Here is a 26,233-nt window from a genome sequence, read left to right as displayed (position 1 = left end):
CTTAAGCCCGATAAATATTTCACAATATAAAATTATATTTGCTCTCCAAACGGATTTATGTAGTCTAGACCAAAACATTGACTAATATTGATGTTGTACCTGTAACATGCGCTCCTAATTTACTGCTCGGCAAAAAATTTATTTGCGACACAATGTAATAAATAAATGACACTTTCGGAGCTTGTGACTTGTCGTATTTAATGGTAAGTACGAGCAAGATGTTTCGGAACATAGAATAGTCTTTGTTTTGAGGAAATAAGATTGCTAGTTCATCCTCATGTTTTTGACATAAAATAGGCGGTAGAATTGAAAATTGTGGTGTCTTTAGACTCCGGTAAGACCATGGTAAGACCAGGAAGCCTGTGAAGATGCGCCCAACTGATACGCTCAAACAAAACCGTTAGATAAATATATTTTTATTATTCGGTTTAAAAAACGGTGTATTTAGTATTATTCTCTTTAGTTTTAGCGAGTCGGGGTCAAAATTTAATCTAATTTTACCGTTTAATCTTGAATTTCTTATTGTCATTCTATTGTTCCTGACGTCTCCAATACATTAAAGTTTTCTTGGTCAAAAATGACTTAGGTATTTTTGTCGTAATTTGAAAAAGGGCGTATATTGTGATCGTAGTTTCCATTCATACAGAATGAACTGTTATAATCTTTCTTGATAAGCAGTCAAGCAGCGGCTTGGCTCTGCCCCTGGCATTGCTGAAGTCCATGGGCGACGGTAACCACTCACCATCAGGTGGGTCGTATGCTCGTTTACCTAAAGGGGCAATAAAAAAAAGACAATTAATTCAAACGTCGAAAAAATATTTCATTAAATTAATGTCTGTTTGATATGTTATTTAATCGTAAACCACATTCACCAAAAATGAAGGCCAGCCAATATATCTGTTGCTAGCAATAGCTATAGTCTAATAAAAGTTAATTTAGTAAAAACCTGACGACCACAACGTAAACTGCAAGAGAATCGTGCATTTATTCAAGTTCCTAATGACTGTTCGAACCAATCTGCCTTCCAGTGTACACCAGTTAACCAATAACCACCACCACCACCAACCAATAAACACCAGTTCAATGAAAGTTAGGTCCTGTTGTTTCCTTTTCGAGCTGTGCCTAAATCCTTAGCTATGTACAATTGAATTTAGAACTTGGACAAACACATTAAAAAAACACAAACTCTCTTAATAAGTATATACAACATAGTAGACTTAAAATCATAATTATAGTAATCACGTCACATCTTACATCAAAATTTCAATATTAACCTTTCAAGTTGAACTATTGAAATAATGTAATTTATGTTCACGAAGTTCAAACTTAAAAGCTTCTTTATGAATATATTACGAACTATTTTGAAGCATGCTTACGCCGTTCTAATGAGCACCGAATTTAGTGGTAATAAGAAATTAACAGAAAGCATAATTTGGAATTAGATAAAGTGTTAGCGATAAGGTGTCCTAGCGTAAAGTATAATAAATGTTATTACTTTAAATAAATAAATAAAACACACATAACAGAAGATAAGGCACGCCATATTTTTTCATAAAATGCACATTGTACCTATTTTTAAGCAAACAAGATCTATTATAGAAAACAGAAAAAACGAGAACGCGATAAGTACATAACTTGCACTCAGAATATACAAGACCGCATGTGTATTTTTTTTGTTTACTCTTAAATTGTGTTTGCTTCTGATGGATTAAAACCACATAAATTAAATGTTTTACATAATAATTCTTACAATATATAAGATTTAATAATATAGACACAAGACAGTGATATATCTATGTCGTATGATATTAAGATTAATATTCCCTCAAGTACCATTCTCCAGTGAGGAAATAGTATTGTTGAATGAAAGTGCAAAATAGATTTTAATGTTGACTACTTAACCTTTAGATATGAAAAATATTTAACTCAATGGTAGAAGAATAGCAATAAAATAGCCCGTGTGCGTCGATTAAGGGAATTACAGGAGTAGTGGCAATAGCCCATATACCATACCATATCATATAGTACCATACTATAATAGGGTACAAGACCGGGCGACAGCTCAAGGCTACGATGGACCGACCAAATAAAGGCCTCTCTAAAGGCTCCCGTCAAAGAGTGCACAAGAAAGGCCGCGCTACGCGAAGAATGCCAAGCGAAGCAAACTGTCCCTCCGTAATAAGGTCTACGTACGCCCCGTCATGACGTATGCAAGCGTAGTTTTCGATCACGCAGCCCGCACTAACTTGAAACCCCTTCAGGTTATTCAATCCCGATTTTGCAGGATAGCTGTCGGAGCACCATGGTTCAGGAACGTGAATCTCCATGATGATCTGGAACTTGTCTCATTCAGTAAGTATCTACAGTTGGCACCATTGCATCACTTTGAGAAGGCGGCACGACATGAGAACCCTCTTGTCGTGGCCGCTGGAAACTACATACCCGATCCTGTAGACCGAATGGTAAACACGTTATTACGGATCCTCCCGATCCATTAACGGTGCTTTTAGGTATCACAAGCACCGGTCACCGTCCTCATCGAACCCGTCACTTGCGACGAAGGGCTTGACGAGCGAATTAACGCATAGACACAGCCCATTGAGTTTCTTGCCGGATCTTCTTAGTGGGTCGCGTTTCCGATCCGGTGGTAGATTCTGCGAAGCACTGCTCTTGCTAAGGCCAGTGTTAGCAACACTCCGGTTTGATCCTCGTGAGCTCACCTACACGTTAGGGTGAAGCTGAAATAGACCGTCAAGGCTATCAGCATAGGTAGGAAAAAAAAAAGAATGGCGAAGTCTCGTGCAGCGCACCACCACCTGAAATTATGACCACGCACTCTGCCAAAAGTGCAAAGGACTCAGAAAAAGGGTAATAGCGTTCTATGAAGCAGCGTATTCCGATCGCCTACAAACTTCCACTGGTGGAGCATATAGTACAACGCTCTGTCATTAAACATTCATTTGTTTTGGTTTGAAGGGCGGGACAGATGTTCTACTATATAATTGAGTCTTCGATCCAATGTCTCGGAGTGGACGGCATTTATGTTGGGATATCTACGGGCTCCGGTAACCGCTTTCTGTCACATGGATTAAAAAATATTAATAATAATAACTGGAAGTAAGCCACGCCTGGTTATCCGGCCACAGTATAGGATTTCCTGCATTATGGGTACGAAGGACCGATAATATAGATCATAAGCACCCAGATAAAGGGCAAACAAACCTATTCATCACACGATCTTTTACTGATGCGGGAATCGAACCCACGACCTTCGGTGCAACATTCAGAGCCACTAACTACTGGACCACCGAGTCAGGCAAACGTAAAATAAACGTAAAACTGGACTTGTTTATAAGCCTTGTTGAAATAAAGAAAAGTGTCCCGAAAAAATGAGCCACTTTACTCATCAACAAAATGAGTAATTCGTTACGTAAATAACTTTTTTTAACGGCATTCCCTCGGAGAAAAGTTATAATGCCCATTGGATAACTCAATTTCTGTCTACTCTTGAATGATGAAAGCGGGGAGCGATAAACTTTTCAATCTCGGCACCCTTCGAGTTTCCGGTGATGCCAACCAATAAATATGGACGGGGTTATTTCCAATGACGTTTATGATTTATTAACAGGAAGAGAAATAATACGTCAATTTATCTTCATCAGCTGTTGAGAATTCAAGCAGTCGAAGCTGTGGGTCTTTTTGTTATAGTAAATTAATGAAATTTATTTGTAGGTACTTTGCGAGCAATATGGTTTATGATTTGTTATTATTTATGCATAAACGGTCGCCGCTGACTTTGAGACATGAGATCTGAGGTCGAGGTCTCAATTGTATTGCTAAACCACTCCAAACAATTTACGGCAGAAATAGGCCAGATGGGCTTGAACTTACAATACGCCTTAAAACCAGTACATTTAAGATCTACTAATCAGTAACATAATTATATTCACTAATTCGAAAAAACAAACAAACTAAAAGACTTCCAAATATGCTTGTTACTGGGAAAGTAATCTAAATATCAATGAACACGTTTTAGAAATGTCACGGAAACGCACCATATAAGACTCTTAACAGAAAATAGTCATATAAAGCATGAAAACTGTACAAAATGTCGGAAATATAATAATAAACCCAGGATTAAGCTGACCAAAATATTCATAGTACTATGCTTTTTTTTCTTGAACCGAGCCAAAAAGATTTCCTTACAATCATCAAAATTACTAATTATATACATACTTTAGATAGTTTCAATTTATATCTTAAGTTTTCGTACTTCATGAGATTAGGTAATATTATGCAAATCAGCCTAATGAGTTGTCTAAGGAATTTTGTACGGAACATAATTAAGTAGAAAGAGGTTCGTTTGCAGAGAGTTAGTGATATTTAGCCTACCTATTAAATTAGATATCTGTGTTACGCTCCTCACAAGATTGACAAGAGTTCACAAGAATTGGTCACCTCAAAAAACAGTACGTCGCACGAAAAAAAAAACGTTCCAATACTGATGTATTCTCATTATTCACTGTGCTGTGCATGCTCACTAATGTTAGAGCGTATGGTAAGCCTTTAATAGCGGATTACACCATATTGCCTTTTCTGTTATGAAACAGCTAGTCGGGCCTACGTGAAGTACACACACATATGTACATACGTAGTGTATTAATACAGAAATATAAACAACCAACATAAACATCTCACAAATATTTAAAACAAAATCTAAAATGTGTAATAAACGATCTAGAATAAAGAGCCCCACGCCACTTTGTAAGGAGATCAAGGGGTCCACCCAAGAATGGGCAGCAACTTTGTCAGATTACTGCGATCTCCAACGGCATTTACTGGTAGTAGACGCTTTGTAAATACCCGTGGATATGGACTACAATCCTGCATATTTCTGCAGCGAAGCCGTCATATCGTTTTGAAGAGGTGAGACAGCCGTTATAAAACAAAATTGCAATACAAAGCAAATAAGTCGCTGAGCAATATCAAAAACAAATAAATAAGATATCGTCTTCTCGCATTAAAAATGTATAATCTCAAAACTTACTAATTTTACAGGAGGATGTTTTAAAGGCTTAACATGTGTTATTTTTAATATTAATCATCTTTGCAACATTTATTTTTTTATATTTTACCAGTTACATTCTGTTTTTTTAAAGTAAGATAAAACTATTTATTGATTTTGTTAATAGTAATTCAAATATAGATAACATAAAAATAATAAAAAATAAACTACGCTCTTTTGACAGTATTTATGAGAAAAATACTGGTGATACCAAATGACTCTGCATATTAACTCAGTTTCAAATACTTTTGGAAATTGTACACTTTTAATGCGAAAAGACGATATATCCGAACTAGGCACAATATTGGTTGGAAAATTCCCGAGCTGTGTCATCTATTTCTTGTCTATTGATCAATGTGGTGATCGTCAAGGCTAGTCAGTGCACTGGCCGTGAAACGCCGCTGGTCGCCTCGTCAAGTCTCTCGTATCTCACCGTCAGACTAACTTCAACCCTATTGCCCAAGCACAAAGCTTAGATTCTGTGACATACATTTCTTGCTATTTAAACGCCTCAGTGGAAACACGCGAGATGCAAAGGTTGCAGCTCTCTCGGAAAGTTGCACACCATTAATAATACATATAAAAATATCAATGTGGAATTTAAGTGCAATAGTTAGTTAATTTTGAAATTTTAGAACTCATGAAAAGGCAAAGGGGGGAAAGTGAAGTGTTTAGTGCGGAGCACATCTCTCCCATTACCTTCCCCCTCGGGACGCCGGACTGGCGGTCGTCGGCGCCACGACCACCAGCCCTCTCGGTCGGCAGGCTATCCGGAGCCCGCCTAGATGGCGCCGGTTAGAGTGAGCTATCCTACGGAATACCCCGCTGGGTCAGAACCAGCGCGGGTCGAGGATAGCCGGCCTTCCATCATATCATATGACATATGAGGGGGACCCGAAACACTTAGAGGGCCAGGGCTTGGGCGAGATCCGCCTCCCTGGCCCCCGCTCGACGGCAGCGGGCTTGCGCGTCTCTAACGCGCCGCGCCGCTTCCTTCTGCGAGATGGTGCACTCGCAGAAGTCGAGCATCGCCTTCCACGACTCTTGGTCGCCGAGCATCGATGCCATAACACTCGGCAACGACAAGTCGTTTCCTATTTTTGCGATAAAGAATGTAATGATTTGGAGAGAAAGCAAAATTATTAAAAAGTGCAGAATAATTGGTGGTAGGACGTCTTGTGAGTCCGCATATAGTTAATTTATAATTACCGTTACTGTCACAAAATAATGCAATGATTAAACATTTTATGCAAAACGGCCCTTCTAGAAGATTATTTCGTTATATTACAACACATTTTAGATTACTTCCCTTGTTTCTCCTACAAAAATATCTTGTAAAACTTCAAGTGCCGTTTTGTGTCGTCTGATTTCAACAAGTTGGAAAACTTCTTTAATTCAGCTAAAACTTCGTCTTTTATTTTTTAACAATATCACGCGGTCTTCCTAAATAATAATGCCCGGGACCGATTCGGCGAAAGCTCTTAAAGATTCCAATTTCTTTTTCTTTGCTTTATTGTTTATCTTTTCCTTTTTATCTTTCAGTTTGAATTTTTTACTTTTATGAAATTTGCGAAATAAAAATAAATTGAAGAAACAAATTAATGTCACTAGTTTTATACATAATGCAATCTTCGTATAAGATACAAAACCACGCCAACATATAGATCGTTTCGTCGGTTACTAAATTAACATTACTAAATACTTTAATTATTGTAACTTGGGATCTGGTTTTCGATTATCGATCGGGATCTAATTAGAATTTGGGTTCTTGGTGTACTTAGTCTGTCTTGTTTGTGTTTTTCGATACTATGTAGCGTAGGAATAAATCCTAACCACGACTGTTCAGTATTGAACGTTTATAATTTTTTTTTTTGTGTTTCTATAATATTATTTTGAAATGTTAGCATTACTTTATTATTATTTTTTCGCATTCAAAATAAAAACAAAAAATGCAATGAGGATAAGAAAAATAAAAGTGTCTAATAAAATGAAATACCTTATTAATATTCTCTAAATAAATGTTTTTTTAATTGAGATACACAATTCACAAAACTCGCAATCCATCAGTGCACTTTACCGGCAAACTATAATCGAATGGCTGCTCCCGGATTATTTGATTCTATTCTAATTAAAGTCAAACAAATGGGTAAACTCTATTCGTTTGATTCAGTAAGAAAATCCTGGTCCATTCCCCAAAAGCGCCACCTATCACTCCAAAAGCAATTAAAACTAAAGCGAATTGTCCGTTAGTTCGTTCAATAATAAACGACACTTTATCTCTTCACTACACTTGTGGCCGAAATAAATGTCTATCAAATAAATAGTAATTTTTGATGAATATGATAAGCACTTCAGATTCAATTAGCAGAATGTCGGGTATTTGTCTTAAAAACTATATTGGCGATATCATACTCATTAGTTACTTTCCTCGATATAATTTCTGACCTAGTATGTTCAGTAGTGCTCACAGACAGTAAGCAGTTTTTAAGTATAATGTCAGATAAGATTATGAGAGCTGTAATTTTTCACAAAAAAAACTCCTATATAGAAATGTGTCCGTGTTTGCTATATCATAACGCAGTTTTATTAGTAAAAAGGTTTTCTTATCACAAATACATATTGACATGAACTCACTTCAAATACACTCCATTAGTACAGGCATAACATTATCAGAGACACAGTGATCGAGAGTGGATGGTTGTGTTTTCACTCATTGAAAACAGAGATCTTGATTCTATAATAACTAGTAGTTTCATGGTTTGAATATAGAAACAAATTAATTAAAAAACTATCAAATACTAATGAGTAAACAAAAATACTGAAACGATTAAAAATTCAAATTGATACAACCAGCCTTTAAGAAGATTCAAGTGTGAAAACGCCTAGATAAGCAGTCGATCGATATCAATTTCATTATATGCATAGTGATCTGGAATCTCGATAGATTTAGAACAGGTTGACAAACGTATTTTCCACGGAAGACAGTTTCCATTTCAGTAGCTCCCGAAAACTTTTATGGGCGATTCCAAAAGTCGGCTGGCAGCGGCAGATCGAAATTGGCCCGAAGCAAGTTTGATAGTTCTTCAGGATATTGAAACTAGAAGTGATTGCTTGCTTGTCAAATAGAAAATGGTCACTTGCATTTTAAGACGATGTGAAACTACATTGGTTGAATTTATTACCTTTTAAACTTTGGTGCTTTTTTGTTCGATTGCTACATGATTATGAGAAAACTATACTGTGCAATAGAAACTGATCTAGAGAGAGATCTAGAGACTGATATAAGGAAAATGACATAATCTTTTTATTTCTCTTAGCATTTATTGTACAATGCAAAATTTTAATAATTCATTTGTTTATTTAGCTTTATGCACAAAAGTACAGTAGCGGACATGTTGGCTGAGGCATTCTCTTCACCAGTCAACCAAGGTTGTGTACTCTCGTACTGTGATAGGTGCATTATTATTTATGTTGTTTTATTAATGTTTTCACACAATCTTAATACCATATCAACTTAAAACAAAACAAGTTAAGATAATATGAAGTACACTAATAAAACTAACAAATAATAATTCGTTCAGTTTTATTTCACGACACTGTACTGCAACGCTACTCGGGGTAATTGGAAAGGATAATATAAATTGCACCAGTTTCTCACTCTGCAAAAGCCACGACGGATAATAATAAAATTAGTCTTGTTAATGTCTCATAATTATACTTATAAATCTTTAAAACAGTGTCCTAATGTATAATGTATTAACAAATAATTTGTAAAGTTTTTAAATAACCGATTGAAACTCTCTTGAAATGAATTTCAGGGCGCTCTAATCTAATTTTCATAGTATAATATATTTTTATAACTTAGAAAGAGTTTACAATTAATAAAAAGCTTCAAGATACTTTTATATTTTAAGAAGATTTATTAAAAGACCCGGCAGACTTCGTAGTGCCTCAATCGATAGTTAAAAGATCTAAGCTTTTGTATAAAATAAACTTAAAACAAACAAAAGGAATCCGTCCGACGGGGGACACTTCAAAGGGAAAACAAAATTGTTATTTTTATGTAATTCCGAGCATTTCATATTTATCTACCTTTTAAACCTTCCCTGGACTTCCACAAATAATTCAAGACCAAAATTTGCCAAATCGGTCCAGCCGTTCTCGAGTTTTAGCGAGACTAACGAACAGCTATTCATTTTTATTTATATAGATTTTCGATTATGTACATTACAACCATTCTAGAAATATTTACTTAATATTGAAATTAATTTTAATAAGTTACTATCATCCTGCCAATTTCTTGCGCTAAATTCTCTTTTTTGAGATACCTAGAGGTATTGCTGGTGACCCGAAGAAATTTCCGATTTAGCCGTGACGGGTGAGTGAACTCAAGGGATCGCAAGAACGGGTAGAATTTTTACAGTGCAAAGTCAACTGATTCGCAAATGAATCTATCAAGCGTCACATAAATTCTTGGACGACCTCAAGAGGTTCGGTGACCTTTGCATTGGCTGTTGCTAATATTACAATTCCTAGCTTCCAACAGCACCGTGAGAGGATCAATCAGGATTCGTCTAGGGAAGTGGGTGATAAGAGCAGTCACCACTGAATACAAGGTGACCTTGAGTTTAGGGAAACGCGGTTCGTCCTTATTTGTCAGCAACTAGCTAATTTCATTGGCACTGTCAAAAGGTCGCTTTCAGTATGTTTGTTGAAGTTTTAACCGCAATCAAGGAGTCATGTTAACAATTTTCGATTAAACTATAAGTTAGGCATTATTTATTTATTATAAAAAAAAGAACACAATATTCCTAACCTAAAAGTACATGTTATTATCCGCAACATGCTTCGTCAGATTACAGAAATAAAGTTATCAGCAACATGCTTCGTCAAAAAGTAAAATACTTACTTTCAGCTGCAAGCGTCGTCATATAAGCTGTCAACTATAAGTTGGGAAGATATGTGAAGTCTTCAGAGCTATTTGCAATACGAATCACGTTCACTTTCATTAAGTAAATGTAAAACTAGTAGACAAACAAAAGTTCAAATTCAGTTGATTGAGACTAAATGAATTAGGAGTCCACAATGGAATGTAAAAAGAATTAGTTGAACTGCGCAAAATACCTACATTTGCAGCGGCAAATAATTAACTTGCACTGGCTTTAAAGTTTATTTTCTGTACTTTTTCCACGGACTTTTTATTGTTCTCGATAGCTGACAAACCTGCCTGTTATTAAATTGCTACCGGAACATATTTAAGTATCATAACGCGAGTGCCAGAGCTACCCAGCGATATGACGTCAAAATCGGAATTGTATTGCGTGGTGGCTATCCCGCTTTTTTAACCGGAATACACGATAGTTTTACACAGCCAATGGTCAGAAACGCTGGAAAGACAATCTATATATATATAAAAACGAATTGCTGTTCATTAGTCTCGCTAAAACTCGAGAACGGCTGGACCGATTTGGCTAATTTTGGTCTTGAATTATTCGCGGAAGTCCATAGAAGGTTTAAAAGGTAGATAAATATCAAAATACTCGGTATTAAATAAAAATAAAAATTTTGTTTTTCTTTTGATGTGTCCCCCGTCGGACCGATTCCTTTTGTTTGTTTTAAGTTTATTTTATACAAAAGTTTAGGTATTTTATTTATCGATTGAGGTAGGTAGGTACTACGAAGTCTGCCGGGTCAGCTAGTAAAAAATAAAATCCTTTCTAAACATGATGGTCACGACCCTCAGCAATGAGGAAAAGACGCGCGGAAGAGAAGGAGACACGATAGCTTCACCGCAAAAATAGGCAGAGTGGAAGTACCCACCTGTGCGATCACACAATACGCTCTACCATGAGTAAAAAATAAAAACAGCGCTAGGAAAAAATTACGCAACGTTATTTTTTCCTCTCAAGCTTCAAATCGAGAGATGCGAAAAATTGTTTTGACTAGAACTAGTTAAACGCTTTCAACCAACTATTAACTTTATTCTGTCACTAAAACCTTCATTTGAATCGTTTCAGCCCTATAATATTGGTGAGAGCATCATTATATGCTTAGATCAGTTTAGAGACACATATACGTTTTCATTAAATATATAGTGGATTATTTATTTCAGCTCCAAGATGAGAATCATAATCAACTTCGACTTGTGACCACCGCTATATGACGGCAACGTATAAAGGAAACGAAAGTTTTGCCTTTGATACTGTATTTGACTTAATCAATTAATTACAACACGGAGTCCTTACTTAGTGAAATATTCTTAAGACTGCGTTTCTTTTTTTTACACGCTTTATATTAATTAGCTTCACTTGTTTGTATGTTTGTAACTGACTCCTTTAGACGCGATTTTGACCCACTTTAAACGGCCAGATGTCATTCGAACTTTGTAGATCTATCGAGGACCGACGACAATACACTAATTTGATAAGATTATTCCATTATTCAATTTGCAGAATAAGATTTTTGCCAATTGATATAATTTTTATCTATAGTCGATAAGGCAGGAATTGATGTTAAAGTACTTGATAGTTTTAAAAATTACACTTTTATAGAAAATTTTACTAAATAATGAAAAATAAATAATAGTTTAAAAAAACTAAAAAACACGCTTTATATAAAATTCAACTAAAAAATAGAAAATAAATTTTAATAAACTTAAATTGAAAATTGTGTAAAATATATTCTATTTAAAAAAAAAGTGTGGTGTGCTTTTTAAGATCTTATGGAAATAATAATTCTTCTACTCATATCTGTCAGAAAAATATTTATAATTAATAACATGGCGTTATTAGTTATAAATATTTTGCATTGCACCCCCATGCTTTTTTTATAATAAAATATATTTTACACTATTTTTGAAATTACTACATATATAAATATGAGAATAGGACTTTTGTATTAAATGCGATTGTTATTTCAAAAACGTTAAAAGTCTTGCGAAATTCCTTTTTATGTTACGAAATATATCGTGATCATACTTTTCTTGCGCTGTAGTGTATAGCAGCAATTCGAATCACGCGTTTGAGGAACGTGGAGTATATACGAAATTGATCGGTAGCTTTATTTCCGATCGCAGAATACTGGTGCCAATTGCGATATTGGTTTCAGCTTTTTGAAATGGCAGTTAAGTTAAGATCTCAAGTAAAACGTTCGATTTTATTCAAACCTTAAAAAAGGTTTAAGTTTGTAGCTGGTAAAGAATGTATATATCTTCATTTTGTGGACTTATGCTATAAAATATAAGGGAAATTTGGTTAAAATATTGACGATCCAGCGCCGTCTGTTATTGTTGCAGTTGCTATTTAATGAGTTTGTATATTCGCATATATGTTTGGTGTACATGTTGTTACTCACATAAATTTTATTTCATAGTATTCGTAAATTTTTGTTATTTTTGACAAAATATGTACTTTAGCGGTCTTTATCTTAGTATTATTATTATTATTCTGTATATTTGTAATGTTTTATTGTGCACATTTACAACTATATTTTCGGTTGGCGAAAAAAACACAAATCTATGCTAAGTTCGCCTTTGGTACATGCAGCTTAAATTGTCCACCTACCTTTTGTAATATTTCTGGGTACATTTAATCTATATATGTATAAAAATGAATTGCTGTTCGTTAGTCTCGCTAAAACTCGGGAACGGCTGGACCGATTTGGCTAATTTTGGTCTTGAATTATTTGTGGAAGTCCAGAAAAGGTTTAAAAGGTAAATAAATATCAAAATGCTTGGAAGTAAATAAAACTAACAATTTTGTTTTCCCTTTGATGTGTCCCCCGTCGGACGGATTCCTTTTGTTTATTTTATACAAAAGTTTAGGTATTTTATTTATCGATTGAGGCACTACGAAGTCTGCCGGGTCAGCTAGTAATAAATAAATAAATGAATAGCCGACTGAGTCGTTGGTGCAATGGTTAGCGCCCCTGACTGATGCACCGACGGTCGTAGATTTTTTTTTATTGCTCAGATGGGTAGACGAGCTCACAGCCCACCTGGTGTTAAGTGGTTTTTGGAGCCCATAGACATCTACAGCATAAATGCGCCACGCACCTTCAGATATAAGTTTTAAGGTCTCAGTATAGTTACAACGGCTGCCCCGCCCTTCAAACGGAAACGCATTACTGCTTCACGGCAGAAATAGGTAAGGTGGTGGTACCTACCCGTGCGGACTCACGAGAGATGCTACCACCAGTAAAAAATTCGATTCCCACATCGGGAAAATATTCTTGTGATGAACAGGTCTCTTTTCTCTTTATCTGGATGCTTTTTATCAATATAATCAAATGAATTTATAAAATATGTATAAGTATGTATGTCAGCCTCTGGTACCCCTAACATTTATTCATCAATGTATATAAGCACTGAACTCTAGACTGTATTTACTATATAAATACATATCTACATATTGATTATACCGTGTTCATTTTACTGATGACAACGGCACGAATTAAATTATTCAAGTTTGCGGTCTCAATTGAGACCACAATTTCCTCTTGCCACTGTCGGATTTTGGACGATAATCTATTAAACATTTTCATCCGTTTCTAGTGTAATACGACACGTTTTCTTAATATTTCCTTCACCAACCAATAAATCAAAACGTGAATATTTTTATTTTGTATCAATACAGAGATATGAACCATCGTACTGATAATTTTAAAGTTGCTACAATTTAAAAATGTACTTATAACCAAAATAAAAAAATCACTTAATTCTAGTCGTAGTTTTTACCGGTGGTAGGACCTCTTGTGAGTTCGCGCTGGTAGGTACCACCACCTCGCCTATTTCTGCCGTGAAGCAGTAATGCGTTTCGGTTTGAAGGGTTTGGCATCCGTTTTAACTATACTTGAGACCTTAGAACTTATATCTCAAGATGGGTGGCGCATTTACGTTGTTGATGTCTATGGGCTCCAGTAACCACTTAACACCAGGTGGGCTGTGAGCTTGTCCACGCATCTAAACAATAAAAAAACAAGTCGGTCCGACGTTGCTCATATAATTACAATAAAACTATACGTTGATGGAAGCCGAAGCATACTGAAAATTAATACTCAGCACATTTGTACGTGAAATTATTCAGTTCGGTGGGAGGGGCTCATGCATTATTCAATGTTACTTAACGGGCTGTCTCCGCGAGGTTGGAAGTTAGAAGTCGGGGCGTTAATTTTCTTCGTTCTTTTAACTTATCATAACTTAAGAATTCGTCTTCTCGCATTAAAACTGTACAATCTCAAAACTTACTAATTCAACAGGAGAGTGTTTTAAAGGTTTAACGTGTAATATTTTAAATATTAAACATCTTTGCAGCATTTATTTTTTTATTTTTTACCAGTTACATTATCTTCTGTCTTTTAAATTAAGATAAAATTATGTTTTTTTTTTAAATAGTATTCGAAACATAGATAGACTAAAAAAAAAACTAAAACTAAACTACGCTCTTTTGACAGTATTTATGAGAAAAATACTGGTGATAGATACCAAATGATTCCGCATATTAACTCAATTTCGAGTATTTTTGGAAATTGTACACGTTTAACGCGAAAAGGCGAATTGTGTTTTCATATATTCAATGTATTTAAATGAATAATCTTAACGTAGATTTGAAGGCCAAAATTATGTTAAGATTTATGCGAAGAGTCTAATTGTTTTTTTTTTATTGCCCTCGTAGGCAGACGAGCATACGGCCCACCTGATGGTGAGTGGTTACCGTCGCCCATGGACCAGCAATACCAAGAGCAGAGCCAAGCCCCTGCCTACCGCTTAATACTCTCCCCAATCTCGTTTGAAGAAGGACATGTCATAGCGCTCGGGAAACACCGTGGTGGGGAGCTCATTCTATAGCCGGGTGGTGGAATTGGGGACTTAGTTCCAAAAATGTTTTTAAGCAGCTCCGCAACTGCTGTTTGCCCTATTTATACAGGGTGTAGAGAATAGCTACCGAAAAAAAAAATAGCTTTGTAAAAATTGCAGCGGGTAATGTACTAAAAATTTTGAAATTTAATTAAAAGCATTTTTATTTTAATGGTCGCTTTACTTAAAAAAAATAGCTAAATCTCTTTAATCCTTAATTTTTAAAGAAATAATTTTGCCTTAAACCGACATATGCCCTTGACCCAGCTCGTCTTACGCTGGTAATGATCGTGAGCTATACGCCACGAGCCCTTGAAAGTATAATTTGACCACATTACTGGAGCCTATTAACTTTCGAATATCAAAGTAGTAAACTGTAAGAAAGAAAAAATAAAGAAAAAAATTACATACATTACTTTATATTCAACGATCGGTTCGCGCTTATTTTGACTTGTACAAAAGATTCAGCGGCAACATTAAAGAACAGTAGCTTACATAAACATACTAGTTGTACCCGTCCGCTTCGCTGGGCATTTAATATTTACATTATTATTTCTCACCCCCACAAAGATTCTCATCATTAAGGCCCCCGCAACTGGTGTAGTGAGTCCAACACTCATATAATCAATTAAGTACATGTATTTTCTACATGAATACAAAGTTTCAAGTCAATCGGATGCATGGTTCAGTAGTTATAACGGAACATCCGAAAAAACTACTGTAGATTTACATATTAGTATAGAAGTATAGATGTACCCTCTTTTTGCACTTTTTCCACAACTTTTTTGGTACAATTTTATATAGTGTACGCGTTCTACAGCGGCCGTTTAATTGATGTGAATCCAACAGGGAATTAAAAAAGATTTTTGTATTAATTTATTATCAGTAAAATTGCGACGTTGAAGTGGCAGTGGGCAGGGCAAATTGCTCGTAGAAAGTTGAGACCAGAAATTCCTTGAGTGGCGACCGCGTACCGGAAGACGTACCGTGGGTAGGCCTCCCGTAAGATGGACCGACGACCTATTGAGATTCGCGGGGATCTGCTGGATGCAGGCAGCGCAGGACCGATCTTTGTGGCGAGACTTGGGGAAGACCTATATGCAGCAGTGGACGTCTGTGGGCTGATAGAACAGTGCTATGGAATTACCTCATCAATAGTTTTTTTCCGAGCACGATAAAATTGATTTGAAAAAACTCCTCAGTTGGAAGTACCGGTTTGACTGTAACTGTGGCGTTGCTGATATCTATGAGCCACATTACGGGCCTATGCTTCCTACCCAATTCCCATACCCAAAATACCGTCTTACTGAAAACACCACGACCAGTGTGAATAAATCTTCAGTATGAACGTTGGTAACTTGACCGGGTGTCGTGAGCACTAACTGAATGAGAGACCGCCAAAGCCACCGGCGAGCCGCATGAATAATTCAACACGTGTTTTGTAGCTTTACGTACGGCTACTTTAGTCTCCTGGAAGGTACTACATAAACGAAACAAAATATTTGTCAGGTAGGTACGTGGTGCGGTGAAATTGTCTGTGTTATAATACATTAAAACTGGCTGGCCCGGCAAACGTTGTTGTTCCATATAAGTTATATCTAGGAAAGATACATAGATAAATAACCTAAATACCGACTGCAGCGCCATCTGCCGGGCTGATGCATACAAAATAATCATTCAATTCGGTCCAGCCGCTTAGGAGGAGTTCAGTGACAAACACACGCACAAAAGAAATATATTTATAAAGATATTGCAAGCTTTTAATAAATTTTATTTTTTCGGTAATATCTCTTGTCTCTTTTATCGAGGGATGAAAAGTTATTGGGTTTAAGTAACATTAACTTAATACGCGACTTTTATCTTTGTAATTAAAGGTCCGCTTTATTTGATACTAGCGGACCTGGCAGACTTCATAGTGCCTCAATAGATAAATAAAATACCTAAACTTTTGTATAAAATAAACTTAAAACAAACAAAAGAAATACGTCCGAAGGGGGACACATGAAGGAAAAACAAAATTGTTATTTTTATTTAATTCCGAGCATTTTCATATTTATCTACCTTTTAAACCTTCTCTGGAGTTCCACAAATAATTCAAGACCAAAATTAGCCAAATCGGTCCAGCCGTTCTCGAGTTTTAGCGAGACTAACGAACAGCAATTCATTTATATATATATAGATAGATAGATTAGTATCAACAATATTATTATTATTATGCTTCTAATGAAATCTACTTCAATTAAGTTTATCCAATTCAAATAGCTGAAGAAGTGTTTTGTTATTGTAATTGAAACTTCGACCTCATGTCTCAAAATAGATGTTGGCACTCACGTCGTGATATCTATGAGCTCTGGTATTTACTAAACGAACGGTTACATTTAAGGCGAGCCAATAGAACGCGTTCAATTAACAGTAAAGTGTACTAATAGTGCCCACACCTGTGGATAGTTGCCGTACGAAGCTATTGCCAGAAAAAACAAAATAAAAACGTGCTTACATTAGATCTATCGTGGACGGTATTGGTAACGAACACGATAAATAGGCACGCCCGTATATTCGATGGCCTCCATTATTCACTAATAGACATGTAACAGCTTAAGGCCGAAGGTCACCGAACTCATTTCTTACAAGGACACTGCTAATATCGTGTTTTCGATATTGAAACTATGGAGACCTCAGCATAGTACTTAGGCTCTTTGTTACAAAGATATACTTTCGCGGGATTATTGTATTAATTGCTTAATCGTTAGTTCTCTAAAGGGCTATTCCAAGTTCACGCGGACCGGTAAATGAGTTCACGGGCTCAACCTAAAAGAATTGCTAACACTAGCCTTAGCAAGAGCAGTGCTTGAGCAAGAGCAGAGCGTTGAATCTAATACCGGATCGGAATCGCGACCCACTGAAGATATGTCGAGAAACTCAGCGGGTTTTAAATATATACTAATTTTTCTAAATCTCAATTAAAAATAGAACATTTTTACGTTACAATAATTCACTCGTTATATAAATTGATTACAAACTGTAACAGACTGATTAATGATTTAAACTCGCCTTTATAGATTTTATTTTTTTACTTGAAACATATGTATACTTTTAATTAAAAAATCTGTTTACAATAATGAATAAATAACAAAAAAAAATGCTTTGAACTGAAACTATAATTACATCGCCATGAATTTTCAACCATTAACTAAAACAATAAACTTCATATTGGTTCCCAATTATTAAAAAAAATCTCAGATTTCAGAATCTGAATTAAGTTTGATCTAACTTAATTATTTTAACAAATAAGTAATTTTAAGTATTCTTAGAGTTAGTAAAACGAAATAACTACTTCGATTTTTTTCGTCTGTTGTTATTGTTGAACAATTCACCCAAACGTTATTAGAAAAATGTTGAACACAATTAAATTGAAAAGAAAAATAACGAATTTTCATTAAAATGATGATTCAGCATAACTTATGTAAAATTCTGAATTGGAAGGATTAGTAAGCTCCAACGACTCGTCGAAGTTCGACTTATTTAAATACGAACTCAAATCAATCATACTGTTTAAGAAAATTTGAATTTTCTTGCAAACTTTCGCTAACTTCAACTTTCTTTGAACATGAATTTGGGTTGTGTTGTATTTGACAATTATTATTTTGAAATATCAAGTGTGTGTAATTATCTTTTTCCCTAATTAATCGTTGGCAACCTAAGCGGCTATTCCAACTACTCTTTATTTCCAACTACTTTTTACTGGTGGTAGGACCTCTTGTGAGTCTGCACGGGTACCACCCTGTCCTTTTCAGCCGTGAAGCAGTAATGCGTTTCAGATTCAAGTGTGTGGGCTGTGAACTCGTCCACCCCAATAAGCAATAAAAAAATAAAAAAAAACTCGCGGTAGATTAGCTCACGGGACTCAATCTAAGAGAACTTGCTAACATTATGCAAGCAAGAGAAGTGCTTCTCTGAATCTACTAGCGGCTCGGAATCGTGACCCACTGAGAAGACCCGTCAAGAAACTTAGGTTATGTCTATGGAGATTATCTTAATTTAAAGAACAACAACAAATCACAAAGGTACGTTAATAGTTTTTATTCGCATCAAAAAATCAATGTTCACCATCAATGGCTGCCTATATCTATCACTTAGATTTTATTAAATCAATTAATCATTTCATTTTTGGTAATAAAAACCAACAAAAGAAAGGGTCTAAGCAAAGTTTTTAAACACCTCTATTTAATTTTCACTCTTAAGGCATAGTTCAAAAGACACAATGTCAACCAAATATTATACAAAACCCAAAAAGCTACTATTAATTTATTGCTGTCAATCGGTTCGATAAAATCAGAGATAGGCATCATAACTATTTGTTTCTCTAAATATAAACCATAATAAAATGAAGTGAAACATCGTCTGTATGACGTGAGACCGTTTGGATAGGTAAGTGCTTCAGCCCGTGACCTTATATGGAACTCACGCGATTCACACACCCTCAACCGCTCCTACTACTTGTAAACGATTGTTAAGGAATTTTTTTTATTACTTAGATGGGTGGACGAGCTCACAGCCCACCTGGTGTTAAGTGATTACTGGAGCCCATGGATATCTACAACGTAAATGCGCCACCCACCTTGAGATATAAGTTCTAAGATCTCAGTATAGTTACAACGGCTGCCCCACCCTTCAAACCGAAACGCATTACTGCTTCTCGGCAGGAATAGGCAGGGCGGTGGTACCTACCCGCGTGGACTCACAAAAGGTCCTACCACCAGTAAAATTCTTCTCAACCGTCTCAGTATATTCTTCTTCTCAGCCGGACGCACTCTTGGCAGAGTGGTCGTGGTCATAATTTCGGGTGGTGGTGCGCTTCACCAGACTTCGCCATTCCTTATGCACCGTGCCCCTTTTGTGCACTCGTTGAATATTTGAAGGGTGGAACAGCCGTATTGCTAATATAAATAATTTTGTTGTAAGTCAATCTGACACGTGCTCCCTCCAGCGGAACATCTATTGTTCCCATTTTATTTAAATAGGCATGGATGCGCTAGGAGCGCCTCATTCTGAAGCCGCGCCAAATATTTAAAGGAAAAGTCAAGACTGTACACATCCATAATTAACTGTACAAGAATATTTCACATTCAAGTCAATTATTAGTGCCCGATTTGATTTATCAGTAAGTGTTTAATTATTCATATGTTTAATCTGTAACATACCATGTAATTTATTGTGAATAATTAATACTTTATAGGGTTCCAATAGTCCCGTAAATCGTGACTTTTCTAAATTGGAATACGCTCCGTGGTACGTAACGTCCCGGAATGTTCTCCTGATCTGAGTACTTTCTGACTGACGCGAAGGAACTGGTGTAACATCAATAGACCCAAGATCTGAAACTTCTGAATCACCGTATTTTACCAAAAGATACGTATAACTTTATACTTTAATATTTCATCGCAGAATATACATATTAATTACCCTCCGTTAATTTTTATTTTAATTTTTAATTTCCAATTTAATTTAATATTAATTAATTAAATTGGACAAAGTGATTGTGACGGGCAAAGTAGAAGGAAAGAGACCCCGCGGCCGATTACCTAGCCGTTGGTGTGATCAAGTAACCGCTCTAACTGGGTTGCCAGTCGCAACCGCCATTCGAGCAGCTGAGGACCGGACGAGATGGAAACAGCTCACGAGACAGGCAACGGTCAAGTTTCAGGGACACGACCTTCAGCAATGAAGAAAGCGACGAAGAAGAAGAAGAATTTTATAATCCTAATGTTGTAACAATCTAGTTTAAGTAGTTTAAGTTTTATTTTTATTGTATATTGTGTGTTTTGTCTAATATATGTTAATTTTTGTGTGACTGCATTTCATTCTTTTATTTTAAAAGGCGCCCTGAGTAAATTTTTTTAAGATCTCATTCTCTCTACTGCGGCTGCCGGTGGGTGTAACAGTTACCGTTACACCGTTCTTCATTAGGAGAACTGTCCCATTTCGAACCCATATATTAGGTATGGGTGGCAGCACTTAACAGGACTTAACAGCAGATGAGCCATAAGCTCGTTCATCATCCGCGAAATAGTTTAGAAATTAATTATAAATAGGTAATAATACTTTTAGTCTTAATAATTGTATTCGTAATTTCCTTTTTCTTGCTATCCAATAAATAATACGCTACCCCACTACACTACCACAGTAGTTTCAAATAAGATACAGTTGACAAAACAAAGTTTTATTTTTCAATCGGATTAAGTAAGACGAATAACACGCTTATTCCGAAAACTAAGGCACCCCCATCAATAATTCTGTGATTTAGGAAAAGTTTCTTCGAATGTACACGGACAAATAGTAGGGCCGTTGTATCCATTAGCGTTATTAAAAGTCAACCTTGCCCTTAACTCGCACATCGCGAGTCATTACGAAAACGCTTCCCGTGACATGTGACGTGAAATGCTATACAAAAATATACACTGCCTCTTAGGTTTGTAGTTTGTAATTTCTTTGAAAGCCTCCGTGTGAAGTTATAGATTTCACTGAAAACAACAGACTATTGTTATCTGCAAACGACTTCAAAGATGATGTATTAAATGGATATCCAGCGTCATCGTTCAAAAGAGTAGACAGTAAATGAATTATTGACGAGCATACGACTCGTAATTGCAGATGTTACCAAAGTCTCCCAGACTGAGCCCCGTGGGCTACATACACGTTTGGTAAAGCTAGCATAGCCGTCACAAAGGTAGGCAAAAAAAGGCGTTCAAAGTTATTTATGGACAGTCACAGTATCAGAAGCACAACTTGGCAGCAGACTCTACCCCATGATCTGTAAGCAGAGTACAATGTCTCTTCGGAACAAGGTGACCCTTTACAAAACTCGCATAAGGTCGGTCATGACTTACGCGAGTGTGGTGTTCGCTCACGCGGCCCGCACACACATAGACACCCTCCAATCTCTACAATCCCGCTTTTGCAGGCTAGCCGTCGGAGCTCCGTGGTTCGTGAGGAGCATTGACCTACACGACGACCTTCGAATCAATCCAGAAATACATGAAGTCAGCGTCGGAACGGTACTCCGATAAAGCCATGCATCATGATAATCGCCTTATCGTTGCCGCTGCTGACTACTCCCCGTATCCTGATCACGCAGAAGCCAGTCACCGTCGACGCCCTAGACACGTCCTTACGGATCCATCCGATCCAATAACCTTTGCATTTGACGCCTTCAGCTCTAGCACTAGCAGCACATAGCAACACACAGCAGGCTTAGGGACCCCGGTAACCGTACTCGTCGAACTCGACAAAGTGTTCGACGTGCAACCTAACCCATGAATCAGCTCGCTGAGTTTCTCGCCGGACCTTCTCAGCGGGTCGCGATTCCTAGCAGCTGTTCTTGAGCTGCTAAGTCTCCTTCGGAGGCGCTCGGGGAGCTGTCAGCAAATCCCATTCCTCCTGGCTGAGCCTTTGCTCGCCCATCCGTCCTGGTGAAACTGGTAAGGCCTCCGGTTCACCAGCAATCTTTCAATCATAAAAAAAAAAAAACTTAGCAACTACCTTCCGCTACTTAGTTCAACCTACCGATTCAATCAATAGCTCGGTAAGAATTTTTTCGCATTCAATATATTCACGTATGGTATTCGATAGGTAACGCGCCAGTAGCTTTGATGAATGCGTATTTCATATGTGACGTGACTCGGATTCACCACTTTAGTATTAAAGAAACCGATAAAATTAAAATTCTCGAGCTGCCAATCGAATGTAAAACGAATCGTGTAATATTTAAAGCTCCAGATTCAATCGACTAATACGAATCGGTAGAATTAACAACTTTAACGTTCCATTAGTCCGAACGTATAGTTTTTGTGAAGTTCAATGCGAAGGGAAATCGTTTTATCTAGCGTAAAAGTACTTTAAGGTTCTCGTCCCCTCGTAAAATATGCAGTGAACGGTGGGCAGGGTAAAAATTTTTTAGACCATCTGTCGTCTCGTTGCGGGAACGCGAGGAGCAAAACTGCGCTAAGCTGCAAATATTACCTAGAACAATTTTAAAAAGTATTATTTAAAGCTATATTTTTTGCCACTTTGCTCCTATGAACTTGTATAATCACTTATCATAAGGATTTTTTTTCCACAGCATAAAATCGTCGGATCCCCATCCACGCAGCGGGTGGGGTATGTGGGAGTTGAACCTCACTGAAAACTCCTGCCGCTCACAGCCGGCGCCCTACCCCGGACCGGGCTGGAGCCCAGTCGGAGCTATTGAGACGGCGGGACAGGGCTTACGCAGAGTATATTACATCCATCCCGACGTCCCCTAGACGTCGGACCAGCGGCTGCCGGTGACACGACCACCGGTTCCCACGGTCGACGGGCTGGGAGTAACAATAAGGGTAGTGTGATCTAATCTACCTCTAAACAATATAACTTCGAAACGTTTCACCCTTTTAACGGATATCACAGATAACACGGTCGAGTTCAACAGTAGTAACAGTCATAAGTAGACCAATAGTATGGTACAGCACAAGTCCTAATTGAGAAGTCACAGGCAAAAACATGAAAATATACTGGGTGTTAAATAAATATACAATGTATTTTAATTATTAGAACAAGCCTTTTAGAACTTGACCGAGCTGCACTAGGCTTACGATTGGTATTCAAACCACCTGTTTGTTAACTAATAAATTTCGCGTGCGGCAAAAATCGCTTCGACAAAAATCTCTTTTTACCTTTGGCAAAAAATTATTTTGGGTAGAAGCCTGTTTAATTAGTTTTTATTCATCATTGAACTTTTATCGATACTTTTCAAAACAACTAAAAACAAAACAATTATAAATTGAAATTGTGCATTTTGAAAAGTCCAAATCGCACAATTACATTCCAGAACATAACTTTTTTAAGTTGAAATTAACTTAAACATATTCCAAGCGCAATTATAAAAGCGAGTTGATAAAACCATTACCCGTATTTAGCGATGGAAACGTCGACGTTGTTCTAACTTTAATGGTCGTTAATTAGTTCGTAATACCATTCTAAACTTTGGTAATTCGGTTAAAATTCTCGAGAAGGAAGAAAGGAAACGTATAATTTCTGGTTGTGATATAAATGCGGCTAATTTCGATTTAATATCAAAATTGGCCCTTTTCTCGGAAAAATGATATTCGCTTCGTAGTAGCAGACTTCTATGCATATCTTGAATAGGCAAGATCTTGAATAGACTCGAAATAATAATTCGAGGTGGACAGATTCAACAGCCGTGCTCGGTTTCATTTGAGATATCTATGGACACCGATAGCCTCATAATAAGTAGTCTCTTAAAAGAAACATTTTCCCACCACCCGCCATCGAAGCAGAATTCGACCCATACTGCCTAGTATCGCTGCGTTTTTTCACAGTGCATTCCCAGACATCTTTTTTGCTCAATACTATCTGGCTTTGGAATGAACTTCCGTCCAATGAACTTCCTGAACGCTATCGGCAGTGCCACGAGGCTTGGGGAAAGTGCTCCTCTGTGCCCTTGACACTGATGACATCCATGACTGACGGTAACCGCTCACCACCAGCTCGTCGGCCTACTAAAGCATTAAAAACCTTCCAAAAAACTATTTCTTCCAAATTTTAAACCTTAAACGAACACACAACTGCTATTACCAGTTTTCGTAGCGTCAATGCAATCTCTTCGTACTGGTTTTGAATTACTTTCGGATACATTGGAGACTCATAGACATTCTCATATATGTATGTATTCAGATGTCTTCTAATATAAGATGATTAGGAATACGCAAGCAAACAATTTTAGGTTTTAAACTATTTTTACCTTAAATTTCCGCAAACTTCACGAAACTCAACTAATGTAACGAGTAACATCTTTTGGAGTTACGATAATTTAAATGCTAAACATAGATTATATTTTAAAAAAAATACGCGTGGCATTGGTGTTTAGTTTGGTATTCGGTAGGCAGCGGCTTGGCTCGGTAGGCAGCGGCTTGGTACGGTAGGTAGCGGCTTGGCTCGGTAGGCAGCGGCTTGGCTCGGTAGGCAACGGCTTGGCTCGGTAGGTAGCGGCTTGGCTCGGTAGGCAGCGGCTTGGCTCGGTAGGCAACGGCTTGGCTCGGTAGGTAGCGGCTTGGCTCGGTAGGCAACGGCTTGGCTCGGTAGGTAGCGGCTTGGCTCGGTAGGCAGCGGCTTGGCTCGGTAGGCAGCGGCTTGGCTCGGTAGGCAACGGCTTGGCTCGGTAGGTAGCGGCTTGGCTCGGTAGGCAGCGACTTGGCTCGGTAGGTAGCGGCTTGGCTCGGTAGGCAACGGCTTGGCTCGGTAGGTAGCGGCTTGGCTCGGTAGGCAGCGGCTTGGCTCGGTAGGCAGCGGCTTGGTACGGTAGGCAACGGCTTGGCTCGGTAGGTAGCGGCTTGGCTCGGTAGGCAGCGACTTGGCTCGGTAGGCAGCGGCTTGGCTCTGCCCCTGGCATTGCTGAAGTCCATGGGCGACGGTAACCACTCACCATCAGGTGGGGCGTATGCTCGTCTGCCTACAAAGACAATAGAAAAAAATTTAGAATAATTCGATTTTATTAACTGCTTTTAAATACAAATCGTTACAATTTTACATTAGCATATTGATTAATTGACTGTTATCATTTAGTTACGTTGTCAATCCCATAGTAAATTAACTATTATGCATTTAATCTTGTGTTTTGTTACTCGTGTAACGATTTCTTAATCATTCCACAGATTTCTTGTGATGAAATTATTTCTAATAAAAAAAATGCAAATCCCTTACAAAGTAAGCCATTTACATTTTATTTCCAAGCCATTCGTATTCAATTATCGAAATGAAAACGTAACATAATTTTTCACTTTTCAATAAATAATAATCTCGTGAAATGAAAATGAAAGCCCCGGCTGTAATCACGTTTCAGGATTTTCTCCAAGAGCTGTCTTCGTGTTCTTCGACACAGTACATACTTATCACAGCGAAGTTAAACTGAACAGGCTTGATCCTGAAACTTTTCAAAACCAATTACGAAACTTATATTCGGAGTTAAAAAATTGGGTATTTCGGATGTGAAATCAGAAATACTCGGAATTGGGAACCTACTGCTGAAGCCAAATCTTCAATTACATTGAACTAACTGCGGGAAGGATAGAAACAGGTTAAGAAAACAATTCAATTATAATTTCCAATGATGTATACATACATCTACATATTTACTTCGTATCGTTTATTTCCAACTTAAATTGAAATTGAGTCATTCAGCAGATAATTCACACATGTACCTAAGCGTATGATTAAATTTGCATTTATAAGCTTAAAAACATTTTCACAAAACAATCCAA

At 37.1% G+C, this 26,233-nt stretch overlaps 1 long non-coding RNA gene across 3 annotated transcripts; it reads left to right on the top strand.

The window, feature by feature from the left end:
• LOC134199957 (uncharacterized) lies at positions 1-26,233 on the top strand. 3 transcript variants are annotated; one of them, XR_009974654.1, is made up of 4 exons: positions 7-203; positions 2,285-2,352; positions 23,038-23,293; positions 25,816-26,233. It is a non-coding gene; the product is annotated as an uncharacterized LOC134199957 (long non-coding RNA). The 3 variants fall into 3 exon arrangements; XR_009974655.1 differs by lacking the exons at positions 23,038-23,293; positions 25,816-26,233 and adding an exon at positions 2,977-3,390 and having other exon boundaries at positions 1-203; XR_009974653.1 differs by lacking the exon at positions 2,285-2,352.

The sequence above is a fragment of the Bombyx mori genome, chromosome 13 (assembly GCF_030269925.1).
Source record: "Bombyx mori chromosome 13, ASM3026992v2".
Lineage (NCBI taxonomy): Eukaryota > Metazoa > Arthropoda > Insecta > Lepidoptera > Bombycidae > Bombyx > Bombyx mori.
The sequence above is the reverse complement of the archived record's forward strand: the minus strand, read 5'-3'. Positions and strand labels throughout refer to the sequence as shown.